Raw genomic sequence first — 7,091 nt, 5'->3', positions numbered from 1 at the left:
GATCATCAAAAAAGACATACTAGAACTGTTTCATGAATTCTGGGAAGGGGAGCTGAATGTAAGTAGGCTGAACTATGGAATAATCACCCTTCTTCCAAAAGTGACTGATGCAGAAAAGATTCATCAATATAGGCCAATATGCCTCCTTAATTGTATTTATAAGTGGATTACAAAAGTCCTGAACATTAGATTAGAACCAGTGGCTGAAAAGCTCATCTTATCTTCACAATCTGCTTTTATGAAAAAAAAGAAACATCATGTCAGGGGTGATGGCTCTGCACGAAATTTTGCATAAGACCAAAGATAGGAAGAAAACTGGTATAGTCCTCAAATTGGACTTTGAATAGGCCTATGATAAAGTTTGCTGGGACTTTCTCTTTACCAATATGGAAATGAGGGGTTTCAATTCTAAATGGTGTGAGTGGATAAAACAGGTTGTCACAGGGGGACAGTATGTGTAAAAATCAATAGTACCCTTGGGCCCTACTTTGTAAGTCACAAAGGGGTAAGGCAGGAGGACCCACTATCTCCTATTCTTTTTAACTTTGTTGCTGATTGCCTTTCTAGAATGGTAAGGAAAGCACAAAGAAACAATTTGATTTGTGGGCTGGCTGATAATTTGATTGAAAATGGGGTTGTCATTTTACAATATGCAGATGATACTATCATTTGTCTTAAAGATGACATTGAGGTAGCGAGAAACATGAAATTACTTCTTTACCTTTATGAAATGATGTCTAGACTCAAGATAAACTTCTCAAAAAGTGAAGTCATCCTGATCAATGGGGATGAGGACAAAAATCTGCAATATGCAGAGATCTTTAACTGCCAAATTGGCAGTTTCCCTATTAAATATTTGGGGGTGCCTGTTAGCCCTAGCAGACTACATGTCAAAGATTGACTACCTTTGGTAGAGAAAAATGAAAAAAAACTTAAAATTTGGAAAGGAAGTTCCTTATCTATTGCTGGCAGAACTAACTTGATTAATGCCAGCTTGTCCAACGCTTTTATCTACCATATGTCCTTGTACCTGTTCCCTAAAACCATTGTTGCCATTCTAGACAAACAGAGAAGGAAGTTCTTTTGGCAAGGAGGGGGGACCAAAAAGAAATACCATCTGGTTGCATGGAAAACAATTTGCTTAAGCAAAACAAGAGGAGGGTTGGGCATTAAAGACATAACTAAGATGAACATAAGTCTTCTCTGCAAGTGGTGGTGGAAGTTGGAAACAGAAAGTGGGCTTTGGCAAGATCTTGTTGAAAAAAAAGTACTTGAAAGGCAATTCTATTAGTGTGGTGAAACATAAAGCTGACGACTCCCCTATCTGGGCAGACCTTCTGAAAATCAGGGAAGTCTACTTGAGGGGGAGAGTTATTCAGACTGCTGATGGTAAAAGAATCTTGTTCTGGAAAGATGCTTGGTTACAAAATAAACCTATCTGTGTGCTCCACCCAGTTTTGTTTGATTGGTGTCAGGATAAAAATATTACAGTTCACAGTGTTTTGGAAAAAATAGGAGAGTGCCATTTGATAGATGGCTACCCCCTTCAATGTTTGAAGAATGGATAGATATAATAAATACTACTTTCTCTTTCAATTTCAAACAACAGCCAGATGAGATAAGCTGGAAATGGGGAGGGAAAAAGATCTTTACTACTAAAAGTGTTTATGATCACTTGAATCAGCAGCCTAAAGTCCGGTCAGAACACATTTGGAAAGCGAAAATTCCATACAAGGTCAAGATATTCACTTGATTGCTGGAAAAAAAATGCTATTTTGACCAAAGACAACCTAATAAGGAGGAAATGGCAGGGAAATCCTTCCTGTGTCTTCTGTGATCAAATTGAATCTGTAGACCACTTATTCTTTCAGTGCCCTGTGGCCAGATGTATATGGGGGATGGTTGGGTCCTGCCTGCAGGCTTCAAATGTGCCTGGTAACTACAGTCAATACAAGCAATGGATTGAAAAATGGTTGCCTGATGGGAAGGTTGTACATCATTTTGGTTTCGCAGCAATAAGCTGGGCCTTATGGAAATGTAGAAACAAAGCGGTTTTTGATAACAAAGTAATTCGACATCCGGCTGAAATTCTCATCCATGCTTGTGTATTTCTGAAATATTGGACATGTTTACATAAGGAGGAACGGCAGGTGGAAGTGCTGGAGGGGGTCAAGACTCTTCTTGCCTGCACGCACTGAGTGATGGCGCAACAAAGGAGAGCGACCCTGAATCTACTTCCGGCCCCATGCACCTCGACGGCTGATGAGGAAGAGGAGTGAAGGCATCGCTCTCTCTTGTTGTCGCCTTCTGAGCTAGGCTTTATGTTTCAGGACTTCTGTCGCACTGTGTTTGGCTGGTCTGTAATAATCATGCTTACTTCCTTGCTTCTGTCGGCTACTCAGTAATCCTAGCGCTTAAACTCTTTTTGCTGGATTCCCCTAGCGTGAAAGTCAGGCGGGGGCCTACTAGCAATCTCTTCCCCTCGGCTCTTCTAGCCTTCTGCTGCTCTACAAACTCTGTAATTCCGTTTATGAAATGGAATTGGGGATGTGCCTCGTTTCGAAAAAAAATTACTAATCCAATTAGCTCATGAATTATCTTTAGGCCATGGTGACATGAGGTGTGATGGTGAGGACTGGGAGGTCAGCCTCAGCTGGACACACCATGGGAGCAAGGTGTCAAGCTGCCATAAGATCTGGGCCCACGGTGTCAGAAAGGGTGGAGGCGGTGGTGCCACCTGGACGACGATGCGTGACGCTAGCAGAGTTGTTCGAGTCCGAGCATCGTCGTCCTCGTGTTGGTGGCGGGAGAATCATGGAGGGAGGGGACCTGTATGTACAGTACAAGGCGTGTCTGCTCACGAACCTGTGAGTGATACTGTGACAGCAACCATTCGATATGATCCTGCGGCCCGCAATTTGTGTGGTGATGATACTTTGAGCGAGACAAGTTACTGCATCCAGGCCTTTCCGTTGATTCTGATTCCGTCGCAGCTGCAAGAACCACGAAAGCAGCTAGGCTTCCCGTAAAGGAAGCAGCCTCCGAGACAATTCGATCGACTAGCCGCCATGGCGGTCGCAGCAGAGAAGCGGTTTCCAGAGCTAGCGCCAGCCACCGGAGCATGTATGCCGCGCCCGCGATGGAACAGGCAGCCGAATCTTTTTCCGGAGATGGCTGCTGCAGTGAGCGTCCAGCGGATGGAGGAGGTTTGCACCGGCGGCAAGGGACAAAAGCTGGAGTCGGAGCTTGCATCATGGTCCTGCAAGGAGCGCGGACCAAAGTGCCCACGCCCCTCCCACATGCCTGAAAGTGAAAGCTACTGTGTTTAATTTTCTCCTTCTGGGATCCTGATTTCAGAGGCATAGGCTGCGGGACTCTTTCTTGGCTGTTTCTATCTCTGGTTTTTTCTTTTTTCTTTTTTGAAATGGATATCTCTGGTTTTTTCATGCTCTTGTAGAAAGACGAACGAATTAATATTTGGTGCTCATGGAGTAGCTAGCATCACTCTGTTCTGCTGGTAGCCCAGCAGTGTTTTTCTCTTACACCAAATCTGTACTAGCCACCAGTTAGACAACAGTATTTTTCTCTCACAGCAAATCAGCACCAGCCATCAGTCACAGCCAGCCGTGAGTGCTCTTGCTTGATTACATATATCGCGAAGCTTCCGATGAGTAATAACAGGGGCGAAGGCATTTTTGGCGTCGGGGTCCGATGCATTCGGCACCGGGGTCCACCACACATATGAACAGTACTAAATAGTGATTTCCGACGACCCCGGTGCCTCCATGCAGCTCCGCCCCTGAGTAATAATGAAGCAGCAACATAGTACTATGCTAGCAGATTGGACATGCATGATTTATATATGTGCAGCTAGCAATTGCAATTCCACTGGCTCGAGCCCCATTTCATTACCCTTTCGTTTCAATGGAAAATAGAAAATCAAAACAGAATGGAAGAAATGAGCTAGGAGGAGCAAGCTGCTAGTAATAAGCTACCAGCAGGCAGCCGGGCGGGAGTGACGGGCGACATCGCTATCATCGTCTCTAGAGGAATCCATCCAACCGTTGATGATGCCATGGCTGATTTGGACATCGGGTGGGGTCCCTCGCTCCTCGTTTCGTTTGTGTGGCTTCATTTCCTGGCCGGTCAACGTCACTCACTCTTGTGGCCTGCACTGCATATCGATCTCCCTCGATCAGGTAATTAAAGAGAAAATCAGATGACGATGGTCATTCGTTTCCCTTTTCGATCGTAACAGGTATAGATGTCCATTCGGGCCGCCCAGCCCGGCCCGCGCCCGGGCCCGCCCTGGCCCGGTCATCTCCGGGCCGTGCCTGGCCCGGCCCTACTCCTTAGCGGGCCGTGCCGGGTCAGCCCACGGGCTGCGCCGACGGCCCAGGCACGGGCCCGCGGGCTAGTTTCGTGCCGGGCCAGCCCGCGGAGCCCGGCCTGCTTGTCGGGCTCGGGCCACCCGCGGCCCACGAAGGGAGGCGGGGCGCGGCAAGGGGGCGGCGTCCCAGTCGCCCGTGGGAGGAGGGGCGGCGGATCGGCGAGGCGCGGGTCGCCGGTCGCGGGAGGAGGCGCGGGTCGCCGACTCGCCGGTCGTGGGAGGAGGCGGGGGTCGCCGGCAGCCGGTCGCGGGAGGAGAGCAGGAGGCGAGGAGAGGAAGTGCGGCGGCTCTAGATCTAGGGTTGCGGTGCGGAGCAAGGGGGCGGTGTCGAGGAGGAAGCGGCGGCCGGGAGGCGGAGCCGAGGAGCGGCGACCGACGGGGCGGACCGGAGACGAGGAGGTGGCACCGTGGCGGGGTGGAATCGCGGTCTTGGCCGGCGTCTCGCCCTCTCGCGGCGATGCGGTCGCAGTCTCTGGCCTCGAGGCGGGGGCGGGGACGGGGGCGGGGGCGCTACGCGAGAAGGGAGGGGAGCGGGAGGCGGGGGCGCGGGCGCTGCGCCGCTGCACGAGAGAAGGGAGGGGCGGGGGCGCTGCGCGACGCGAGAAGGGAAGGGGGAGGGGGCGTTGCTGGGCTGGGCTGTCTTGGCCATTGGAGTTAGCGGGCCAATATCGGGCCGGCCTGCTAACTCCGTGCCGGGCCGTGCCAGCCCACGGGCTGGGGTGACGGCCCAAGCCCGGGCACGGGGAGCGGGCCGGGCCAGCCCGGGCACAGTTTGGACCGGGCCGGGCCGTGCTTGGGCCGGGCCAAATTGACCGTGCTTCGGGCGGGTTAACGGGCTACGGGCTACATGGACATCTATAGTAACAGGAAGCAGCACTAAGCAGGAAAGCATCTTGAAAATAAATAAAGTGGCATGTGGAGGGATGCCACGCACTGACATCTAGTAGTCTGCTGGCCTTTTGGTGGTCGATCGATTAATTCGTATCTCGCTCTCTCCGATGGATGCCTTGCAACAAGCAAGCAAGATCTTTTTTATGGCCTTGCTTGCTTGCTTGATGCTCAAGGCAGCAGGCGGCAAGCAGATGTTTTGTGCCTGAAACTGATCCAATCCAAGGTGGTATTGTCGCATTGCGTTTGGGCTACACGAACGAACGAACCTCTTTCGCGCGCAAACATTACTAGACGCGTCGTAGACAATGATGCATGCGTGTTGTCCGTCCAAGCACGCAGGCAGCAGCGATCCGTGAGACGACGTGTCATCTCCTCGAGTTGTGACTTGGATCGGACCTTGCTTGCTGTCGTCGTGCCGATATAATGGACCGGCAGCCGAACAAGCCGGAAATAAAGAGGTCTGGTCTAGATCTGATTAGCCGAGATAGATCAATTAGAGCAAATTTTATGGTTGCGCCGGGCAGCGAGTGGAAAGGGAGCCAGCGCGGCATGTGTTTAATTCTGCTACAGCAACAACAGCGAGCGGCGCAGTGGCAGGGGCCAATCGGCAGCAAGCAGCGCAGCCAATGAGAGCACCCGCGTGCGCATCCGGCCCACCTCAGCCGCCGTCTCGCGAAATGTCCGCTTGCTTCTTTTTCATATTTTCTCTCTCTCACGTCGGATTCCGCCAGCTCCCTGTCGCTTATAATACTTGCTCGTATATATATTAGACGACAAATATATAGGCGGGCAACGTACAGTAAAGCTCGATATATAGCATATCGTTTCCAGAGGAGAGAAGGACGCGGCGTGGCACCCCGGTTAGTTGTTGCAGCTCGATCGATCGTACCTGATCGGAGCCGGAGCAGGTAGGCGACAGGTGGACGGACGATCTAATCTACAGTAGCTAGGTTGAGGTGGTCTGGTACGGTACCTGATCGGACCCCGGCTGGTTGCAACAAGTTACTGTACTTGTTTAGCAATCACCACAAATAACCCAATCCTAATTCTACAATCGGCCGGAAGTTTCGATACTCACGGTCGCTCATGCATGGGTCAAGTTTCACCTAGCCCGCACACATCCCCACGTGGTGGGCCCCTTAGCCCTGTTGACCTTTTCAATCCCTCTTTCACCGTCCCCAATTTCCTTCCATAACATTTTGATCTGTAATTTATTTCCTTCCAAAAAATTTTCCACAACAATTTTATTCTTTGGAATTTTAGTCATAATTTTTCTTCCAAAATTTTGTTTCCAAATTTTAACCCTTTTTGAAAAGTTTCTCTCATAAGTTTTGTTATCGATTTTTTTAATTTTCAATGTTTTCTGCAATCAACATTTTCTTTTAATTTAGATTTTTTGTTTATAATATTGACTTCTAAGTTTTTGTTTTCAAATAATATTTCTTAATATTTTTATTTTCATATTTTTTTATCACAGATTTTGTTACCAACATTTTTTATCTGTCACAAAGTTTTTGTTCTAAAGTTTTTTCTCTCCATTTTTTCTCTCCTTTTTTTCTTTTCTCCATTTTTGTCTTCAGAAAATTTGCACAAATTTTTTTCAATTCATATTCTTTTTATACAAAACTTCACTCATGCACTACAGTTCGTGTCAGAACTTTGGCGGAGTGTTCAAGTGGATTCATCTCAACAGCTGACGTAGGTTGGTGAGTGGTGACCAAAGAACCAACGGACCTGTTAGCTGGGCCCACCATTCCAGCGGAAGCACAAAATTATTTACTGGTCGCCGTGCAGAAAATAATCCAGTGAA

Source organism: Panicum virgatum, chromosome 2K, assembly GCF_016808335.1.
Source record: "Panicum virgatum strain AP13 chromosome 2K, P.virgatum_v5, whole genome shotgun sequence".
Taxonomy (NCBI): Eukaryota; Viridiplantae; Streptophyta; class Magnoliopsida; order Poales; family Poaceae; genus Panicum; species Panicum virgatum.
The sequence above is the reverse complement of the archived record's forward strand: the minus strand, read 5'-3'. Positions refer to the sequence as shown.